The sequence below is a fragment of the Osmia lignaria genome, unplaced genomic scaffold (genome assembly GCF_051020975.1).
Source record: "Osmia lignaria lignaria isolate PbOS001 unplaced genomic scaffold, iyOsmLign1 scaffold0002, whole genome shotgun sequence".
Lineage (NCBI taxonomy): Eukaryota > Metazoa > Arthropoda > Insecta > Hymenoptera > Megachilidae > Osmia > Osmia lignaria.
The window spans coordinates 5,626,452-5,650,801 of NW_027478159.1; positions in this window are offsets into that span (position 1 = coordinate 5,626,452).

Consider the following 24,350-nt stretch of genomic DNA (forward strand, 5'->3'; position numbering starts at 1 on the left):
ATCTCGAAATATGTCCGTCAGGCCAGTTCCTTTGAGCTGAATCTGCAAATATCTCGGAAACGAAGCGAGCTATGGCAAAATGTTAAGAGACGTTTTTTGTAGAGAATTATGTTTCCTACAAATTATGTTCTATGATATTTTTTGATCAGAAGCGTAGTTTTCGAGATATATCGAGATACTTAAAAGTTCCGAAGCCGCACCAACATAATAGAGATACAGAAACACCGTGGCCCCTTTCTTTGAGATAACTGTGCACTAGTGCGAGCCGCAAATGCCACTTCCAGCTTAGCTGTGCAGAAGAAGAACAACAAGAAGAAGAAATATCTCGAAATATGTCCGTCAGGCCCCTTCCCTTGAGATAAATCTGCAAATATCTCGGAAACGAAGCGAGCTATGGCAAAATGTTAGGAGACCTTTTTTGTACAGAATTATGTTTCCTACTTTTTATGTTCTATGATATTTTTTGATCAGACGCGTAGGTCTCGAGATATATCAAGATATTTAAAAGTTCCGAAGCCGCACCAACATAATAGAGATACAGAAACACCGTGGCCCCTTTCTTTGAGATATCTCTGCACTATTGCGAGCTGCAAATGCCACTTCCAGCTTAGCTGTGCAGAAGAAGAACAACAAGAAGAAGAAATATCTCGAAATATGTCCGTGAGGCCCCTTCCCTTGAGATAAATCTGCAAATATCTCGGAAACGAAGCGAGCTATGGCAAAATGTTAAGAGACTTTTTTGTAGAGAATTAAGTTTCCTACTTTTTATGTTCTATGATATTTTTTGATCAGATGCGTAGTTCCCGAGATATATTAAGATATTTGAAAGTTCCGAAGCCGCACCAACATAATAGAGATACAGAAACACCGTGGCCCCTTTCTTTGAGATAACTCTGCACTATTGCGAGCTGCAAATGCCACTTCCAGCTTAGCTGTGCAGAAGAAGAACAACAAGAAGAAGAAGTATCTCGAAATATGTCCGTCAGGCCCCTTCCCTTGAGATAAATCTGCAAATATCTCGGAAACGAAGCGAGCTATGGCAAAATGTTAAGAGATCTTTTTTGTAGAGAATTAAGTTTCCTACTTTTTATGTTCTATGATATTTTTTGATCAGATGCGTAGTTCTCGAGATATATCAAGATATTTAAAAGTTCCGAAGCCGCACCAACATAATAGAGATACAGAAACACCGTGGCCCCTTTCTTTGAGATAACTCTGCACTATTGCGAGCTGCAAATGCCACTTCCAGCTTAGCTGTGCAGAAGAAGAACAACAAGAAGAAGAAATATCTCGAAATATGTCCGTCAGGCCCCTTCCCTTGAGATAAATCTGGAAATATCTCGGAAACGAAGAGAGCTATGGCAAAATGTTAAGAGACCTTTTTTGTAGAGAATTAAGTTTCCTACTTTTTACGTTCTATGACATTTTTTGATCAGATGCGTAGTTCTCGAGATATATCAAGATATTTAAAAGTTCCGAAGCCGCACCAACATAATAGAGATACAGAAACACCGTGGCCCCTTTCTTTGAGATAACTCTGCACTATTGCGAGCTGTAAATGCCACTTCCAGCTTAGCTGTGCAGAAGAAGAACAACAAGAAGAAGAAATATCTTGAAATATGTCCGTCAGGCCCCTTCCCTTGAGATATATCTGCAAATATCTCGGAAACGAAGCGAGCTATGGCAAAATGTTAAGAGACCTTTTTTGTCGAGAATTATGTTTCCTACAATTTATGTTCTATGATATTTTTTGATCAGATGCGTAGTTCCCGAGATATATTAAGATATTTAAAAGTTCCGAAGCCGCACCAACATAATAGAGATACAGAAACACCGTGGCCCCTTTCTTTGAGATAACTCTGCACTATTGCGAGCTGCAAATGCCACTTCCAGCTTAGCTGTGCAGAAGAAGAACAACAAGAAGAAGAAGTATCTCGAAATATGTCCGTCAGGCCCCTTCCCTTGAGATAAATCTGCAAATATCTCGGAAACGAAGCGAGCTATGGCAAAATGTTAAGAGATCTTTTTTGTAGAGAATTAAGTTTCCTACTTTTTATGTTCTATGATATTTTTTGATCAGATGCGTAGTTCTCGAGATATATCAAGATATTTAAAAGTTCCGAAGCCGCACCAACATAATAGAGATACAGAAACACCGTGGCCCCTTTCTTTGAGATAACTCTGCACTATTGCGAGCTGCAAATGCCACTTCCAGCTTAGCTGTGCAGAAGAAGAACAACAAGAAGAAGAAATATCTCGAAATATGTCCGTCAGGCCCCTTCCCTTGAGATAAATCTGGAAATATCTCGGAAACGAAGAGAGCTATGGCAAAATGTTAAGAGACCTTTTTTGTAGAGAATTAAGTTTCCTACTTTTTACGTTCTATGACATTTTTTGATCAGATGCGTAGTTCTCGAGATATATCAAGATATTTAAAAGTTCCGAAGCCGCACCAACATAATAGAGATACAGAAACACCGTGGCCCCTTTCTTTGAGATAACTCTGCACTATTGCGAGCTGTAAATGCCACTTCCAGCTTAGCTGTGCAGAAGAAGAACAACAAGAAGAAGAAATATCTTGAAATATGTCCGTCAGGCCCCTTCCCTTGAGATATATCTGCAAATATCTCGGAAACGAAGCGAGCTATGGCAAAATGTTAAGAGACCTTTTTTGTCGAGAATTATGTTTCCTACAATTTATGTTCTATGATATTTTTTGATCAGAAGCGTAGTTTTCGAGATATATCGAGATATTTAAAAGTTCCGAAGCCGCACCAACATAATAGAGATACAGAAACACCGTGGCCCCTTTCTTTGAGATGACTCTGCACTATTGCGAGCTGGAAATGCCACTTCCAGTTTAGCTGTGCAGAAGAAGAACAACAAGAAGAAGAAATATCTCGAAATATGTCCGTCAGGCCCCTTCCCTTGAGATAAATCTGGAAATATCTCGGAAACGAAGAGAGCTATGGCAAAATGTTAGGAGACGTTTTTTGTACAGAATTATGTTTCCTACTTTTTATGTTCTATGATATTTTTTGATCAGACGCGTAGGTCTCGAGATATATCAAGATATTTAAAAGTTCCGAAGCCGCACCAACATAATAGAGATACAGAAACACCGTGGCCCCTTTCTTTGAGATATCTCTGCACTATTGCGAGCTGCAAATGCCACTTCCAGCTTAGCTGTGCAGAAGAAGAACAACAAGAAGAAGAAATATCTCGAAATATGTCCGTCAGGCCCCTTCCCTTGAGATAAATCTGCAAATATCTCGGAAACGAAGCGAGCTATGGCAAAATGTTAGGAGACCTTTTTTGTACAGAATTATGTTTCCTACTTTTTATGTTCTATGATATTTTTTGATCAGACGCGTAGTTCTCGAGATATATCAAGATATTTAAAAGTTCCGAAGCCGCACCAACATAATAGAGATACAGAAACACCGTGGCCCCTTTCTTTGAGATATCTCTGCACTATTGCGAGCTGCAAATGCCACTTCCAGCTTAGCTGTGCAGAAGAAGAACAACAAGAAGAAGAAATATCTCGAAATATGTCCGTGAGGCCCCTTCCCTTGAGATAAATCTGCAAATATCTCGGAAACGAAGCGAGCTATGGCAAAATGTTAGGAGACCTTTTTTGTACAGAATTATGTTTCCTACTTTTTATGTTCTATGATATTTTTTGATCAGACGCGTAGGTCTCGAGATATATCAAGATATTTAAAAGTTCCGAAGCCGCACCAACATAATAGAGATACAGAAACACCGTGGCCCCTTTCTTTGAGATATCTCTGCACTATTGCGAGCTGCAAATGCCACTTCCAGCTTAGCTGTGCAGAAGAAGAACAACAAGAAGAAGAAATATCTCGAAATATGTCCGTGAGGCCCCTTCCCTTGAGATAAATCTGCAAATATCTCGGAAACGAAGCGAGCTATGGCAAAATGTTAAGAGACTTTTTTGTAGAGAATTAAGTTTCCTACTTTTTATGTTCTATGATATTTTTTGATCAGATGCGTAGTTCCCGAGATATATTAAGATATTTAAAAGTTCCGAAGCCGCACCAACATAATAGAGATACAGAAACACCGTGGCCCCTTTCTTTGAGATAACTCTGCACTATTGCGAGCTGGAAATGCCACTTCCAGTTTAGCTGTGCAGAAGAAGAACAACAAGAAGAAGAAATATCTCGAAATATGTCCGTCAGGCCCCTTCCCTTGAGATAAATCTGGAAATATCTCGGAAACGAAGAGAGCTATGGCAAAATGTTAGGAGACGTTTTTTGTACAGAATTATGTTTCCTACTTTTTATGTTCTATGATATTTTTTGATCAGACGCGTAGGTCTCGAGATATATCAAGATATTTAAAAGTTCCGAAGCCGCACCAACATAATAGAGATACAGAAACACCGTGGCCCCTTTCTTTGAGATATCTCTGCACTATTGCGAGCTGCAAATGCCACTTCCAGCTTAGCTGTGCAGAAGAAGAACAACAAGAAGAAGAAATATCTCGAAATATGTCCGTGAGGCCCCTTCCCTTGAGATAAATCTGCAAATATCTCGGAAACGAAGCGAGCTATGGCAAAATGTTAAGAGACTTTTTTGTAGAGAATTAAGTTTCCTACTTTTTATGTTCTATGATATTTTTTGATCAGATGCGTAGTTCCCGAGATATATTAAGATATTTAAAAGTTCCGAAGCCGCACCAACATAATAGAGATACAGAAACACCGTGGCCCCTTTCTTTGAGATAACTCTGCACTATTGCGAGCTGCAAATGCCACTTCCAGCTTAGCTGTGCAGAAGAAGAACAACAAGAAGAAGAAATATCTCGAAATATGTCCGTGAGGCCCCTTCCCTTGAGATAAATCTGCAAATATCTCGGAAACGAAGCGAGCTATGGCAAAATGTTAAGAGACCTTTTTTGTAGAGAATTAAGTTTCCTACTTTTTATGTTCTATGATATTTTTTGATCAGATGCGTAGTTCTCGAGATATATTAAGATATTTAAAAGTTCCGAAGCCGCACCAACATAATAGAGATACAGAAACACCGTGGCCCCTTTCTTTGAGATAACTGTGCACTAGTGCGAGCCGCAAATGCCACTACCAGCTTAGCTGTGCAGAAGAAGAACAACAAGAAGAAGAAATATCTCGAAATATGTCCGTCAGGCCCCTTCCCTTGAGATAAATCTGCAAATATCTCGGAAACGAAGCGAGCTATGGCAAAATGTTAGGAGACCTTTTTTGTACAGAATTATGTTTCCTACTTTTTATGTTCTATGATATTTTTTGATCAGACGCGTAGGTCTCGAGATATATCAAGATATTTAAAAGTTCCGAAGCCGCACCAACATAATAGAGATACAGAAACACCGTGGCCCCTTTCTTTGAGATATCTCTGCACTATTGCGAGCTGCAAATGCCACTTCCAGCTTAGCTGTGCAGAAGAAGAACAACAAGAAGAAGAAATATCTCGAAATATGTCCGTGAGGCCCCTTCCCTTGAGATAAATCTGCAAATATCTCGGAAACGAAGCGAGCTATGGCAAAATGTTAACAGACTTTTTTGTAGAGAATTAAGTTTCCTACTTTTTATGTTCAATGATATTTTTTGATCAGATGCGTAGTTCCCGAGATATATTAAGATATTTAAAAGTTCCGAAGCCGCACCAACATAATAGAGATACAGAAACACCGTGGCCCCTTTCTTTGAGATAACTCTGCACTATTGCGAGCTGCAAATGCCACTTCCAGCTTAGCTGTGCAGAAGAAGAACAACAAGAAGAAGAAATATCTCGAAATATGTCCGTCAGGCCCCTTCCCTTGAGATAAATCTGGAAATATCTCGGAAACGAAGAGAGCTATGGCAAAATGTTAAGAGACCTTTTTTGTAGAGAATTAAGTTTCCTACTTTTTACGTTCTATGACATTTTTTGATCAGATGCGTAGTTCTCGAGATATATCAAGATATTTAAAAGTTCCGAAGCCGCACCAACATAATAGAGATACAGAAACACCGTGGCCCCTTTCTTTGAGATAACTCTGCACTATTGCGAGCTGTAAATGCCACTTCCAGCTTAGCTGTGCAGAAGAAGAACAACAAGAAGAAGAAATATCTTGAAATATGTCCGTCAGGCCCCTTCCCTTGAGATATATCTGCAAATATCTCGGAAACGAAGCGAGCTATGGCAAAATGTTAAGAGACCTTTTTTGTCGAGAATTATGTTTCCTACAATTTATGTTCTATGATATTTTTTGATCAGAAGCGTAGTTTTCGAGATATATCGAGATATTTAAAAGTTCCGAAGCCGCACCAACATAATAGAGATACAGAAACACCGTGGCCCCTTTCTTTGAGATGACTCTGCACTATTGCGAGCTGGAAATGCCACTTCCAGTTTAGCTGTGCAGAAGAAGAACAACAAGAAGAAGAAATATCTCGAAATATGTCCGTCAGGCCCCTTCCCTTGAGATAAATCTGGAAATATCTCGGAAACGAAGAGAGCTATGGCAAAATGTTAGGAGACGTTTTTTGTACAGAATTATGTTTCCTACTTTTTATGTTCTATGATATTTTTTGATCAGACGCGTAGGTCTCGAGATATATCAAGATATTTAAAAGTTCCGAAGCCGCACCAACATAATAGAGATACAGAAACACCGTGGCCCCTTTCTTTGAGATATCTCTGCACTATTGCGAGCTGCAAATGCCACTTCCAGCTTAGCTGTGCAGAAGAAGAACAACAAGAAGAAGAAATATCTCGAAATATGTCCGTCAGGCCCCTTCCCTTGAGATAAATCTGCAAATATCTCGGAAACGAAGCGAGCTATGGCAAAATGTTAGGAGACCTTTTTTGTACAGAATTATGTTTCCTACTTTTTATGTTCTATGATATTTTTTGATCAGACGCGTAGTTCTCGAGATATATCAAGATATTTAAAAGTTCCGAAGCCGCACCAACATAATAGAGATACAGAAACACCGTGGCCCCTTTCTTTGAGATATCTCTGCACTATTGCGAGCTGCAAATGCCACTTCCAGCTTAGCTGTGCAGAAGAAGAACAACAAGAAGAAGAAATATCTCGAAATATGTCCGTGAGGCCCCTTCCCTTGAGATAAATCTGCAAATATCTCGGAAACGAAGCGAGCTATGGCAAAATGTTAGGAGACCTTTTTTGTACAGAATTATGTTTCCTACTTTTTATGTTCTATGATATTTTTTGATCAGACGCGTAGGTCTCGAGATATATCAAGATATTTAAAAGTTCCGAAGCCGCACCAACATAATAGAGATACAGAAACACCGTGGCCCCTTTCTTTGAGATATCTCTGCACTATTGCGAGCTGCAAATGCCACTTCCAGCTTAGCTGTGCAGAAGAAGAACAACAAGAAGAAGAAATATCTCGAAATATGTCCGTGAGGCCCCTTCCCTTGAGATAAATCTGCAAATATCTCGGAAACGAAGCGAGCTATGGCAAAATGTTAAGAGACTTTTTTGTAGAGAATTAAGTTTCCTACTTTTTATGTTCTATGATATTTTTTGATCAGATGCGTAGTTCCCGAGATATATTAAGATATTTAAAAGTTCCGAAGCCGCACCAACATAATAGAGATACAGAAACACCGTGGCCCCTTTCTTTGAGATAACTCTGCACTATTGCGAGCTGGAAATGCCACTTCCAGTTTAGCTGTGCAGAAGAAGAACAACAAGAAGAAGAAATATCTCGAAATATGTCCGTCAGGCCCCTTCCCTTGAGATAAATCTGGAAATATCTCGGAAACGAAGAGAGCTATGGCAAAATGTTAGGAGACGTTTTTTGTACAGAATTATGTTTCCTACTTTTTATGTTCTATGATATTTTTTGATCAGACGCGTAGGTCTCGAGATATATCAAGATATTTAAAAGTTCCGAAGCCGCACCAACATAATAGAGATACAGAAACACCGTGGCCCCTTTCTTTGAGATATCTCTGCACTATTGCGAGCTGCAAATGCCACTTCCAGCTTAGCTGTGCAGAAGAAGAACAACAAGAAGAAGAAATATCTCGAAATATGTCCGTGAGGCCCCTTCCCTTGAGATAAATCTGCAAATATCTCGGAAACGAAGCGAGCTATGGCAAAATGTTAAGAGACTTTTTTGTAGAGAATTAAGTTTCCTACTTTTTATGTTCTATGATATTTTTTGATCAGATGCGTAGTTCCCGAGATATATTAAGATATTTAAAAGTTCCGAAGCCGCACCAACATAATAGAGATACAGAAACACCGTGGCCCCTTTCTTTGAGATAACTCTGCACTATTGCGAGCTGCAAATGCCACTTCCAGCTTAGCTGTGCAGAAGAAGAACAACAAGAAGAAGAAATATCTCGAAATATGTCCGTGAGGCCCCTTCCCTTGAGATAAATCTGCAAATATCTCGGAAACGAAGCGAGCTATGGCAAAATGTTAAGAGACCTTTTTTGTAGAGAATTAAGTTTCCTACTTTTTATGTTCTATGATATTTTTTGATCAGATGCGTAGTTCTCGAGATATATTAAGATATTTAAAAGTTCCGAAGCCGCACCAACATAATAGAGATACAGAAACACCGTGGCCCCTTTCTTTGAGATAACTGTGCACTAGTGCGAGCCGCAAATGCCACTACCAGCTTAGCTGTGCAGAAGAAGAACAACAAGAAGAAGAAATATCTCGAAATATGTCCGTCAGGCCCCTTCCCTTGAGATAAATCTGCAAATATCTCGGAAACGAAGCGAGCTATGGCAAAATGTTAGGAGACCTTTTTTGTACAGAATTATGTTTCCTACTTTTTATGTTCTATGATATTTTTTGATCAGACGCGTAGGTCTCGAGATATATCAAGATATTTAAAAGTTCCGAAGCCGCACCAACATAATAGAGATACAGAAACACCGTGGCCCCTTTCTTTGAGATATCTCTGCACTATTGCGAGCTGCAAATGCCACTTCCAGCTTAGCTGTGCAGAAGAAGAACAACAAGAAGAAGAAATATCTCGAAATATGTCCGTGAGGCCCCTTCCCTTGAGATAAATCTGCAAATATCTCGGAAACGAAGCGAGCTATGGCAAAATGTTAACAGACTTTTTTGTAGAGAATTAAGTTTCCTACTTTTTATGTTCAATGATATTTTTTGATCAGATGCGTAGTTCCCGAGATATATTAAGATATTTAAAAGTTCCGAAGCCGCACCAACATAATAGAGATACAGAAACACCGTGGCCCCTTTCTTTGAGATAACTCTGCACTATTGCGAGCTGCAAATGCCACTTCCAGCTTAGCTGTGCAGAAGAAGAACAACAAGAAGAAGAAGTATCTCGAAATATGTCCGTCAGGCCCCTTCCCTTGAGATAAATCTGCAAATATCTCGGAAACGAAGCGAGCTATGGCAAAATGTTAAGAGATCTTTTTTGTAGAGAATTAAGTTTCCTACTTTTTATGTTCTATGATATTTTTTGATCAGATGCGTAGTTCTCGAGATATATCAAGATATTTAAAAGTTCCGAAGCCGCACCAACATAATAGAGATACAGAAACACCGTGGCCCCTTTCTTTGAGATAACTCTGCACTATTGCGAGCTGCAAATGCCACTTCCAGCTTAGCTGTGCAGAAGAAGAACAACAAGAAGAAGAAATATCTCGAAATATGTCCGTCAGGCCCCTTCCCTTGAGATAAATCTGGAAATATCTCGGAAACGAAGAGAGCTATGGCAAAATGTTAAGAGACCTTTTTTGTAGAGAATTAAGTTTCCTACTTTTTACGTTCTATGACATTTTTTGATCAGATGCGTAGTTCTCGAGATATATCAAGATATTTAAAAGTTCCGAAGCCGCACCAACATAATAGAGATACAGAAACACCGTGGCCCCTTTCTTTGAGATAACTCTGCACTATTGCGAGCTGTAAATGCCACTTCCAGCTTAGCTGTGCAGAAGAAGAACAACAAGAAGAAGAAATATCTTGAAATATGTCCGTCAGGCCCCTTCCCTTGAGATATATCTGCAAATATCTCGGAAACGAAGCGAGCTATGGCAAAATGTTAGGAGACCTTTTTTGTCGAGAATTATGTTTCCTACAATTTATGTTCTATGATATTTTTTGATCAGAAGCGTAGTTCTCGAGATATATTAAGATATTTAAAAGTTCCGAAGCCGCACCAACATAATAGAGATACAGAAACACCGTGGCCCCTTTCTTTGAGATAACTCTGCACTATTGCGAGCTGCAAATGCCACTTCCAGCTTAGCTGTGCAGAAGAAGAACAACAAGAAGAAGAAGTATCTCGAAATATGTCCGTCAGGCCCCTTCCCTTGAGATAAATCTGCAAATATCTCGGAAACGAAGCGAGCTATGGCAAAATGTTAAGAGATCTTTTTTGTAGAGAATTAAGTTTCCTACTTTTTATGGTCTATGATATTTTTTGATCAGATGCGTAGTTCTCGAGATATATCAAGATATTTAAAAGTTCCGAAGCCGCACCAACATAATAGAGATACAGAAACACCGTGGCCCCTTTCTTTGAGATAACTCTGCACTATTGCGAGCTGCAAATGCCACTTCCAGCTTAGCTGTGCAGAAGAAGAACAACAAGAAGAAGAAATATCTCGAAATATGTCCGTCAGGCCCCTTCAATTGAGATAAATCTGCAAATATCTCGGAAACGAAGAGAGCTATGGCAAAATGTTAAGAGACCTTTTTTGTAGAGAATTAAGTTTCCTACTTTTTACGTTCTATGACATTTTTTGATCAGATGCGTAGTTCTCGAGATATATCAAGATATTTAAAAGTTCCGAAGCCGCAAAAACATAATAGAGATACAGAAACACCGTGGCCCCTTTCTTTGAGATAACTCTGCACTATTGCGAGCTGTAAATGCCACTTCCAGCTTAGCTGTGCAGAAGAAGAACAACAAGAAGAAGAAATATCTTGAAATATGTCCGTCAGGCCCCTTCCCTTGAGATATATCTGCAAATATCTCGGAAATGAAGCGAGCTATGGCAAAATGTTAAGAGACCTTTTTTGTCGAGAATTATGTTTCCTACTTTTTATGTTCTATGATATTTTTTGATCAGATGCGTAGTTCTCGAGATATATCAAGATATTTAAAAGTTCCGAAGCCGCACCAACATAATAGAGATACAGAAACACCGTGGCCCCTTTCTTTGAGATGACTCTGCACTATTGCGAGCTGGAAATGCCACTTCCAGTTTAGCTGTGCAGAAGAAGAACAACAAGAAGAAGAAATATCTCGAAATATGTCCGTCAGGCCCCTTCCCTTGAGATAAATCTGCAAATATCTCGGAAACGAAGCGAGCTATGGCAAAATGTTAAGAGACCTTTTTTGTAGAGAATTAAGTTTCCTACTTTTTACGTTCTATGATATTTTTCGATCAGAGGCGTAGTTCTCGAGATATATCAAGATATTTAAAAGTTCCGAAGCCGCACCAACATAATAGAGATACAGAAACACCGTGGCCCCTTTCTTTGAGATAACTCTGCACTATTGCGAGCTGCAAATGCCACTTCCAGCTTAGCTGTGCAGAAGAAGAACAACAAGAAGAAGAAATATCTCGAAATATGTCCGTCAGGCCCCTTCCCTTGAGATAAATCTGCAAATATCTCGGAAACGAAGAGAGCTATGGCAAAATGTTAAGAGACCTTTTTTGTAGAGAATTAAGTTTCCTACTTTTCATGTTGTATGATATTTTTTGATCAGATGCGTAGTTCTCGAGATATATCAAGATATTTAAAAGTTCCGAAGCCGCACCAACATAATAGAGATACAGAAACACCGTGGCCCCTTTCTTTGAGATAACTCTGCACTATTGCGAGCTGCAAATGCCACTTCCAGCTTAGCTGTGCAGAAGAAGAACAACAAGAATAAGAAATATTTCGAAATATGTCCGTCAGGCCCCTTCCCTTGAGATAAATCTGCAAATATCTCGGAAACGAAGCGAGCCACGGCAAAATGTTAAGAGACCTTTTTTGTAGAAAATTAGGTTTCCTACTTTTTATGTTCTATGATATTTTTTGATCAGATGCGTAGTTCTCGATATATATCAAGATATTTAAAAGTTCCGAAGCCGCACCAACATAATAGAGATACAGAAACACCGTGGCCCCTTTCTTTGCGATAACTCTGCACTATTGCGAGCTGCAAATGCCACTTCCAGCTTAGCTGTGCAGAAGAAGAACAACAAGAAGAAGAAATATCTCGAAATATGTCCGTCAGGCCCCTTCCCTTGAGATAAATCTGCAAATATCTCGGAAACGAAGCGAGCTATGGCAAAATGTTAAGAGACCTTTTTTGTAGAGAATTATGTTTCCTACAATTTATGTTCTATGATATTTTTTGATCAGAAGCGTAGTTTTCGAGATATATCGAGATATTTAAAAGTTCCGAAGCCGCACCAACATAATAGAGATACAGAAACACCGTGGCCCCTTTCTTTGAGATGACTCTGCACTATTGCGAGCTGGAAATGCCACTTCCAGTTTAGCTGTGCAGAAGAAGAACAACAAGAAGAAGAAATATCTCGAAATATGTCCGTTAGGCCCCTTCCCTTGAGATAAATCTGCAAATATCTCGGAAACGAAGCGAGCCACGGCAAAATGTTAAGAGACCTTTTTTGTAGAAAATTAGGTTTCCTACTTTTTATGTTCTATGATATTTTTTGATCAGATGCGTAGTTCTCGAGATATATCAAGATATTTAAAAGTTCCGAAGCCGCACCAACATAATAGAGATACAGAAACACCGTGGCCCCTTTCTTTGCGATAACTCTGCACTATTGCGAGCTGCAAATGCCACTTCCAGCTTAGCTGTGCAGAAGAAGAACAACAAGAAGAAGAAATATCTCGAAATATGTCCGTCAGGCCCCTTCCCTTGAGATAAATCTGCAAATATCTCGGAAACGAAGCGAGCTATGGCAAAATGTTAAGAGACCTTTTTTGTAGAGAATTATGTTTCCTACAATTTATGTTCTATGATATTTTTTGATCAGAAGCGTAGTTTTCGAGATATATCGAGATATTTAAAAGTTCAGAAGCCGCACCAACATAATAGAGATACAGAAACACCGTGGCCCCTTTCTTTGAGATGACTCTGCACTATTGCGAGCTGGAAATGCCACTTCCAGTTTAGCTGTGCAGAAGAAGAACAACAAGAAGAAGAAATATCTCGAAATATGTCCGTTAGGCCCCTTCCCTTGAGATAAATCTGCAAATATCTCGGAAACGAAGCGAGCTATGGCAAAATGTTAAGAGACCTTTTTTGTAGAGAATTAAGTTTCCTACTTTTTATGTTCTATGATATTTTTCGATCAGAGGCGTAGTTCTCGAGATATATCAAGATATTTAAAAGTTCCGAAGCCGCACCAACATAATAGAGATACAGAAACACCGTGGCCCCTTTCTTTGAGATAACTCTGCACTATTGCGAGCTGCAAATGCCACTTCCAGCTTAGCTGTGCAGAAGAAGAACAACAAGAAGAAGAAATATCTCGAAATATGTCCGTCAGGCCCCTTCCCTTGAGATAAATCTGCAAATATCTCGGAAACCAAGAGAGCTATGGCAAAATGTTAAGAGACCTTTTTTGTAGAGAATTAAGTTTCCTACTTTTCATGTTGTATGATATTTTTTGATCAGATGCGTAGTTCTCGAGATATATCAAGATATTTAAAAGTTCCGAAGCCGCACCAACATAATAGAGATACAGAAACACCGTGGCCCCTTTCTTTGAGATAACTCTGCACTATTGCGAGCTGCAAATGCCACTTCCAGCTTAGCTGTGCAGAAGAAGAACAACAAGAAGAAGAAATATCTCGAAATATGTCCGTCAGACCCCTTCCCTCGAGATAAATCTGCAAATATCTCGGAAACGAAGCGAGCCACGGCAAAATGTTAAGAGACCTTTTTTGTAGAAAATTAGGTTTCCTACTTTTTCTGTTCTATGATATTTTTTGATCAGATGCGTAGTTCTCGAGATATATCAAGATATTTAAAAGTTCCGAAGCCGCACCAACATAATAGAGATACAGAAACACCGTGGCCCCTTTCTTTGCGATAACTCTGCACTATTGCGAGCTGCAAATGCCACTTCCAGCTTAGCTGTGCAGAAGAAGAACAACAAGAAGAAGAAATATCTCGAAATATGTCCGTCAGGCCCCTTCCCTTGAGATAAATCTGCAAATATCTCGGAAACGAAGCGAGCTATGGCAAAATGTTAAGAGACCTTTTTTGTAGAGAATTATGTTTCCTACAATTTATGTTCTATGATATTTTTTGATCAGAAGCGTAGTTTTCGAGATATATCGAGATATTTAAAAGTTCCGAAGCCGCACCAACATAATAGAGATACAGAAACACCGTGGCCCCTTTCTTTGAGATGACTCTGCACTATTGCGAGCTGGAAATGCCACTTCCAGTTTAGCTGTGCAGAAGAAGAACAACAAGAAGAAGAAATATCTCGAAATATGTCCGTTAGGCCCCTTCCCTTGAGATAAATCTGCAAATATCTCGGAAACGAAGCGAGCCACGGCAAAATGTTAAGAGACCTTTTTTGTAGAAAATTAGGTTTCCTACTTTTTATGTTCTATGATATTTTTTGATCAGATGCGTAGTTCTCGAGATATATCAAGATATTTAAAAGTTCCGAAGCCGCACCAACATAATAGAGATACAGAAACACCGTGGCCCCTTTCTTTGCGATAACTCTGCACTATTGCGAGCTGCAAATGCCACTTCCAGCTTAGCTGTGCAGAAGAAGAACAACAAGAAGAAGAAATATCTCGAAATATGTCCGTCAGGCCCCTTCCCTTGAGATAAATCTGCAAATATCTCGGAAACGAAGCGAGCTATGGCAAAATGTTAAGAGACCTTTTTTGTAGAGAATTAAGTTTCCTACTTTTTACGTTCTATGATATTTTTCGATCAGAGGCGTAGTTCTCGAGATATATCAAGATATTTAAAAGTTCCGAAGCCGCACCAACATAATAGAGATACAGAAACACCGTGGCCCCTTTCTTTGAGATAACTCTGCACTATTGCGAGCTGCAAATGCCACTTCCAGCTTAGCTGTGCAGAAGAAGAACAACAAGAAGAAGAAATATCTCGAAATATGTCCGTCAGGCCCCTTCCCTTGAGATAAATCTGCAAATATCTCGGAAACGAAGAGAGCTATGGCAAAATGTTAAGAGACCTTTTTTGTAGAGAATTAAGTTTCCTACTTTTCATGTTGTATGATATTTTTTGATCAGATGCGTAGTTCTCGAGATATATCAAGATATTTAAAAGTTCCGAAGCCGCACCAACATAATAGAGATACAGAAACACCGTGGCCCCTTTCTTTGAGATAACTCTGCACTATTGCGAGCTGCAAATGCCACTTCCAGCTTAGCTGTGCAGAAGAAGAACAACAAGAATAAGAAATATTTCGAAATATGTCCGTCAGGCCCCTTCCCTTGAGATAAATCTGCAAATATCTCGGAAACGAAGCGAGCCACGGCAAAATGTTAAGAGACCTTTTTTGTAGAAAATTAGGTTTCCTACTTTTTATGTTCTATGATATTTTTTGATCAGATGCGTAGTTCTCGATATATATCAAGATATTTAAAAGTTCCGAAGCCGCACCAACATAATAGAGATACAGAAACACCGTGGCCCCTTTCTTTGCGATAACTCTGCACTATTGCGAGCTGCAAATGCCACTTCCAGCTTAGCTGTGCAGAAGAAGAACAACAAGAAGAAGAAATATCTCGAAATATGTCCGTCAGGCCCCTTCCCTTGAGATAAATCTGCAAATATCTCGGAAACGAAGCGAGCTATGGCAAAATGTTAAGAGACCTTTTTTGTAGAGAATTATGTTTCCTACAATTTATGTTCTATGATATTTTTTGATCAGAAGCGTAGTTTTCGAGATATATCGAGATATTTAAAAGTTCCGAAGCCGCACCAACATAATAGAGATACAGAAACACCGTGGCCCCTTTCTTTGAGATGACTCTGCACTATTGCGAGCTGGAAATGCCACTTCCAGTTTAGCTGTGCAGAAGAAGAACAACAAGAAGAAGAAATATCTCGAAATATGTCCGTTAGGCCCCTTCCCTTGAGATAAATCTGCAAATATCTCGGAAACGAAGCGAGCCACGGCAAAATGTTAAGAGACCTTTTTTGTAGAAAATTAGGTTTCCTACTTTTTATGTTCTATGATATTTTTTGATCAGATGCGTAGTTCTCGAGATATATCAAGATATTTAAAAGTTCCGAAGCCGCACCAACATAATAGAGATACAGAAACACCGTGGCCCCTTTCTTTGCGATAACTCTGCACTATTGCGAGCTGCAAATGCCACTTCCAGCTTAGCTGTGCAGAAGAAGAACAACAAGAAGAAGAAATATCTCGAAATATGTCCGTCAGGCCCCTTCCCTTGAGATAAATCTGCAAATATCTCGGAAACGAAGCGAGCTATGGCAAAATGTTAAGAGACCTTTTTTGTAGAGAATTATGTTTCCTACAATTTATGTTCTATGATATTTTTTGATCAGAAGCGTAGTTTTCGAGATATATCGAGATATTTAAAAGTTCAGAAGCCGCACCAACATAATAGAGATACAGAAACACCGTGGCCCCTTTCTTTGAGATGACTCTGCACTATTGCGAGCTGGAAATGCCACTTCCAGTTTAGCTGTGCAGAAGAAGAACAACAAGAAGAAGAAATATCTCGAAATATGTCCGTTAGGCCCCTTCCCTTGAGATAAATCTGCAAATATCTCGGAAACGAAGCGAGCTATGGCAAAATGTTAAGAGACCTTTTTTGTAGAGAATTAAGTTTCCTACTTTTTATGTTCTATGATATTTTTCGATCAGAGGCGTAGTTCTCGAGATATATCAAGATATTTAAAAGTTCCGAAGCCGCACCAACATAATAGAGATACAGAAACACCGTGGCCCCTTTCTTTGAGATAACTCTGCACTATTGCGAGCTGCAAATGCCACTTCCAGCTTAGCTGTGCAGAAGAAGAACAACAAGAAGAAGAAATATCTCGAAATATGTCCGTCAGGCCCCTTCCCTTGAGATAAATCTGCAAATATCTCGGAAACCAAGAGAGCTATGGCAAAATGTTAAGAGACCTTTTTTGTAGAGAATTAAGTTTCCTACTTTTCATGTTGTATGATATTTTTTGATCAGATGCGTAGTTCTCGAGATATATCAAGATATTTAAAAGTTCCGAAGCCGCACCAACATAATAGAGATACAGAAACACCGTGGCCCCTTTCTTTGAGATAACTCTGCACTATTGCGAGCTGCAAATGCCACTTCCAGCTTAGCTGTGCAGAAGAAGAACAACAAGAAGAAGAAATATCTCGAAATATGTCCGTCAGACCCCTTCCCTCGAGATAAATCTGCAAATATCTCGGAAACGAAGCGAGCCACGGCAAAATGTTAAGAGACCTTTTTTGTAGAAAATTAGGTTTCCTACTTTTTCTGTTCTATGATATTTTTTGATCAGATGCGTAGTTCTCGAGATATATCAAGATATTTAAAAGTTCCGAAGCCGCACCAACATAATAGAGATACAGAAACACCGTGGCCCCTTTCTTTGCGATAACTCTGCACTATTGCGAGCTGCAAATGCCACTTCCAGCTTAGCTGTGCAGAAGAAGAACAACAAGAAGAAGAAATATCTCGAAATATGTCCGTCAGGCCCCTTCCCTTGAGATAAATCTGCAAATATCTCGGAAACGAAGCGAGCTATGGCAAAATGTTAAGAGACCTTTTTTGTAGAGAATTATGTTTCCTACAATTTATGTTCTATGATATTTTTTGATCAGAAGCGTAGTTTTCGAGATATATCGAGATATTTAAAAGTTCCGAAGCCGCACCAACATAATAGAGATACAGAAACACCGTGGCCCCTTTCTTTGAGATGACTCTGCACTATTGCGAGCTGGAAATGCCACTTCCAGTTTAGCTGTGCAGAAGAAGAACAACAAGAAGAAGAAATATCTCGAAATATGTCCGTTAGGCCCCTTCCCTTGAGATAAATCTGCAAATATCTCGGAAACGAAGCGAGCCACGGCAAAATGTTAAGAGACCTTTTTTGTAGAAAATTAGGTTTCCTACTTTTTATGTTCTATGATATTTTTTGATCAGATGCGTAGTTCTCGAGATATATCAAGATATTTAAAAGTTCCGAAGCCGCACCAACATAATAGAGATACAGAAACACCGTGGCCCCTTTCTTTGCGATAACTCTGCACTATTGCGAGCTGCAAATGCCACTTCCAGCTTAGCTGTGCAGAAGAAGAACAACAAGAAGAAGAAATATCTCGAAATATGTCCGTCAGGCCCCTTCCCTTGAGATAAATCTGCAAATATCTCGGAAACGAAGCGAGCTATGGCAAAATGTTAAGAGACCTTTTTTGTAGAGAATTATGTTTCCTACAATTTATGTTCTATGATATTTTTTGATCAGAAGCGTAGTTTTCGAGATATATCGAGATATTTAAAAGTTCCGAAGCCGCACCAACATAATAGAGATACAGAAACACCGTGGCCCCTTTCGTTGAGATGACTCTGCACTATTGCGAGCTGGAAATGCCACTTCCAGTTTAGCTGTGCAGAAGAAGAACAACAAGAAGAAGAAATATCTCGAAATATGTCCGTTAGGCCCCTTCCCTTGAGATAAATCTGCAAATATCTCGGAAACGAAGCGAGCTATGGCAAAATGTTAAGAGACCTTTTTTGTAGAGAATTAAGTTTCCTACTTTTTATGTTCTATGATATTTTTCGATCAGAGGCGTAGTTCTCGAGATATATCAAGATATTTAAAAGTTCCGAAGCCGCACCAACATAATAGAGATACAGAAACACCGTGGCCCCTTTCTTTGAGATAACTCTGCACTATTGCGAGCTGCAAATGCCACTTCCAGCTTAGCTGTGCAGAAGAAGAACAACAAGAAGAAGAAATATCTCGAAATATGTCCGTCAGGCCCCTTCCCTTGAGATAAATCTGCAAATATCTCGGAAACCAAGAGAGCTATGGCAAAATGTTAAGAGACCTTTTTTGTAGAGAATTAAGTTTCCTACTTTTCATGTTGTATGATATTTTTTGATCAGATGCGTAGTTCTCGAGATATATCAAGATATTTAAAAGTTCCGAAGCCGCACCAACATAATAGAGATACAGAAACACCGTGGCCCCTTTCTTTGAGATAACTCTGCACTATTGCGAGCTGCAAATGCCACTTCCAGCTTAGCTGTGCAGAAGAAGAACAACAAGAAGAAGAAATATCTCGAAATATGTCCGTCAGACCCCTTCCCTCGAGATAAATCTGCAAATATCTCGGAAACGAAGAGAGCTATGGCAAAATGATAAGAGACCTTTTTTGTAGAGAATTAAGTTTCCTACTTTTCATCTTGTATGATATTTTTTGATCAGATGCGTAGTTCTCGAGATATATCAAGATATTTAAAAGTTCCGAAGCCGCACCAACATAATAGAGATACAGAAACATCGTGGCTCCTTTCTTTGAGATAACTCTGCACTATTGCGCGCTGCAAATGCCACTTCCAGCTTAGCTGTGCAGAAGAAGAACAACAAGAAGAAGAAATATCTCGAAATATGTCCGTCAGGCCCCTTCCCTTGAGATAACTCTGCAAATATCTCGGAAACGAAGCGAGCTATGGCAAAATGTTAAGAGACCTTTTTTGTAGAGAATTAAGTTTCCTGCTTTTTATGTTCTATGATATTTTTTGATCAGATGCGTAGTTTTCGAGATATATCAAGATATTTAAAAGTTCCGAAGCCGCACCAACATAATAGAGATACAGAAACACCGTGGCCCCTTTCTTTGAGATAACTCTGCACTATTGCGAGCTGCAAATGCCACTTCCAGCTTAGCTGTGCAGAAGAGGAACAACAAGAAGAAGAAATATCTCGGAATATGTCCGTCAGGCCCCTTCCCTTGAGATAAATCTGCAAATATCTCGGAAACGATGCCAGCTATGGGAAAATGTTAAGAGACCTTTTTTGTAGAGAATTAAGTTTCCTACTTTTTATCTTCTATGATGTTTTTTGATCAGATGCGTAGTTCTCGAGATATATCAGGATATTTAAAAGCTCCGAAGCTGCACCAACATAATAGAGGTACAGAAACACCGTGGCCCCTTTCTTTGAGATAACTCGGCACTATTGCGAGCTGCAAATGCCACTTCCAGCTTAGCTGTGCTGAAGAAGAACAACAAGAATAAGAAATATTTCGAAATATGTCCGTCAGGCCCCTTCCCTTGAGATAAATCTGCAAATATCTCGGAAACGAAGCGAGCCACGGCAAAATGTTAAGAGACCTTTTTTGTAGAAAATTAGGTTTCCTACTTTTTATGTTCTATGATATTTTTTGATCAGATGCGTAGTTCTCGAGATATATCAAGATATTTAAAAGTTCCGAAGCCGCACCAACATAATAGAGATACAGAAACACCGTGGCCCCTTTCTTTGAGATAACTCTGCACTATTGCGAGCTGCAAATGCCACTTCCAGCTTAGCTGTGCAGAAGAAGAACAACAAGAATAAGAAATATTTCGAAATATGTCCGTCAGGCCCCTTCCCTTGAGATAAATCTGCAAATATCTCGGAAACGAAGCGAGCCACGGCAAAATGTTAAGAGACCTTTTTTGTAGAAAATTAGGTTTCCTACTTTTTATGTTCTATGATATTTTTTGATCAGATGCGTAGTTCTCGAGATATATCAAGATATTTAAAAGTTCCGAAGCCGCACCAACATAATAGAGATACAGAAACATCGTGGCCCCTTTCTTTGGGATAACTCTGCACTATTGCGAGTTGGAAATGCCCCTTCCAGCTTAGCTGTGCAGAAGAAGAACAACAAGAATAAGAAATATTTCGAAATATGTCCGTCAGGCCCCTTCCCTTGAGATAAATCTGCAAATATCCCGGAAACGAAGCGAGCTACGGAAAAATGTTAAGCGACCTTTTTTGTAGAAAATTAGGTTTCCTACTTTTTATGTTCTATGATATTTTTTGATCAGATGCGTAGTTCTCGAGATATATCAAGATATTTAAAAGTTCCGAAGCCGCACCAACATAATACAGATACAGAAACACCGTGGCCCCTTTCTTTGAGATAACTCTGCACTATTGCGAGCTGCAAATGCCACTTCCAGCTTAGCTGTGCAGAAGAAGAACAACAAGAAGAAGAAATATCTGGAAATATGTCCGTCAGGCCCCTTCCCTTGAGATAAATCTGCAAATATCTCGGAAACCAAGCGAGCTATGGCAAAATGTTCAGAGACCTTATTTGTAGAGAATTAAGTTTCCTACTTTTTATGTTCTACGATATTTTTTGATCAGATGCGTAGTTCTCGAGATATATCAAGATATTTAAAAGTTCCGAAGCCGCACCAACATAATAGAGATACAGAAACACCGTGGCCCCTTTCTTTGAGATAACTCTGCACTATTGCGCGCTGCAAATGCCACTTCCAGCTTAGCTGTGCAGAAGAAGAACAACAAGAAGAAGAAATATCTCGAAATATGTCCCTCAGGCCCCTTCCCTTGAGATAAATCTGCAAATATCTCGGAAACCAAGCGAGCTATGGCAAAATGTTAAGAGACCTTATTTGTAGAGAATTAAGTTTCCTACTTTTTATGTTCTACGATATTTTTTGATCGGATGCGTAGTTCTCGAGATATATCAAGATATTTAAAAGTTCCCAAGCCGCACCAACATAATAGAGATACAGAAACACCGTGGCCCTTTTCTTTGAGATAACTCTGCACTATTGCGAGCTGCAAATGCCACTTCCAGCTTAGCTGTGCAGAAGAAGAACGACAAGAACAAGAAATATCTCGAAATATGTCCGTCAGGACCCTTCCCTTGAGATAAATCTGCAAATATCTCGGAAACGAAGCGAGCTATTGCAAAACGTTAAGAGACATTTTTTGTAGAGAATTAAGTTTCCTACTTTTTATGTTCTATGATATTTTTTGATCAGATGCGTAGTTCTCGAGATATATCAAGATATTTAAAAGCTCCGAAGCTGCACCAACATAATAGAGGTACAGAAACACCGTGGCCCCTTTCTTTGAGATAACTCTGCACTATTGCGAGCTGCAAATGCCACTTCCAGCTTAGCTGTGCAGAAGAAGAACAACAAGAAGAAGAAATATCTGGAAATATGTCCGTCAGGCCCCTTCCCTTGAGATAAATCTGCAAATATCTCGGAAACCAAGCGAGCTATTGCAAAACGTTAGGAGACCTTTTTTGTAGAGAATTAAGTTTCCTACTTTTTATGTTGTATGATATTTTCTGATCAGATGCGTAGTTCTCGAGATATATCAAGATATTTAAAAGTTCCGAAGCCGCACCAACATAATAGAGATACAGAAACACCGTGGCCCCTTTCTTTGAGATAACTCTGCACTATTGCGAGCTGCAGATGCCACTTCCAGCTTAGCTGTACAGAAGAAGAACAACAAGAAGAAGAAATATCTGGAAATATGTCCGTCAGGCCCCTTCCCTTGAGATAAATCTGCAAATATCTCGGAAACGAAGCGAGCTACGGCAAAATGTTAAGAGACCTTTTTTGTAGAAAATTAGGATTCCTACTTTTTATGTTCTATGATATTTTTTGAACAGATGCGTAGTTCTCGAGATATATCAAGATATTTAAAAGTTCCCAAGCCGCACCAACATAATAGAGATACAGAAACACCGTGGCCCTTTTCTTTGAGATAACTCTGCACTATTGCGAGCTGCAAATGCCACTTCCAGCTTAGCTGTGCAGAAGAAGAACAACAAGAACAAGAAATATCTCGAAATATGTCCGTCAGGACCCTTCCCTTGAGATAAATCTGCAAATATCTCGGAAACGAAGCGAGCTATTGCAAAACGTTAAGAGACCTTTTTTGTAGAGAATTAAGTTTCCTACTTTTTATGTTCTATGATATTTTTTGATCAGAAGCGTAGTTTTCGAGATATATCGAGATATTTAAAAGTTCCGAAGCCGCACCAACATAATAGAGATACGGAAACACCGTGGCCCCTTTCTTTGGGATAACTCTGCACTATTGCGAGCTGGAAATACCACTTCCAGTTTAGCTGTGCAGAAGAAGAACAACAAGAAGAAGAAATATCTCGAAATATGTCCGTCAGGACCCTTCCCTTGAGATAAATCTGCAAATATCTCGGAAACGAAGCGAGCTATTGCAAAACGTTAAGAGACCTTTTTTGTAGAGAATTAAGTTTCCTACTTTTTATGTTCTATGATATTTTTTGATCAGATGCGTAGTTCTCGAGATATATCAAGATATTTAAAAGCTCCGAAGCTGCACCAACATAATAGAGGTACAGAAACACCGTGGCCCCTTTCTTTGAGATAACTCTGCACTATTGCGAGCTGCAAATGCCACTTCCAGCTTAGCTGTGCAGAAGAAGAACAACAAGAATAAGAAATATTTCGAAATATGTCCGTCAGGCCCCTTCCCTTGAGATAAATCTGCAAATATCTCGGAAACGAAGCGAGCTACGGCAAAATGTTAAGCGACCTTTTTTGTAGAAAATTAGGTTTCCTACTTTTTATGTTCTATGATATTTTTTGATCAGATGCGTAGTTCTCGAGATATATCAAGATATTTAAAAGTTCCGAAGCCGCACCAACATAATACAGATACAGAAACACCGTGGGCCCTTTCTTTGAGATAACTCTGCACTATTGCGAGCTGCAAATGCCACTTCCAGCTTAGCTGTGCAGAAGAAGAACACCAAGAAGAAGAAATATCTGGAAATATGTCCGTCAGGCCCCTTCCCTTGAGATAAATCTGCAAATATCTCGGAAACCAAGCGAGCTATGGCAAAATGTTAAGAGACCTTATTTGTAGAGAATTAAGTTTCCTACTTTTTATGTTCTACGATATTTTTTGATCAGATGCGTAGTTCTCGAGATATATCAAGATATTTAAAAGTTCCCAAGCCGCACCAACATAATAGAGATACAGAAACACCGTGGCCCTTTTCTTTGAGATAACTCTGCACTATTGCGAGCTGCAAATGCCACTTCCAGCTTAGCTGTGCAGAAGAAGAACGACAAGAACAAGAAATATCTCGAAATATGTCCGTCAGGACCCTTCCCTTGAGATAAATCTGCAAATATCTCGGAAACGAAGCGAGCTATTGCAAAACGTTAAGAGACATTTTTTGTAGAGAATTAAGTTTCCTACTTTTTATGTTCTATGATATTTTTTGATCAGAAGCGTAGTTTTCGAGATATATCGAGATATTTAAAAGTTCCGAAGCCGCACCAACATA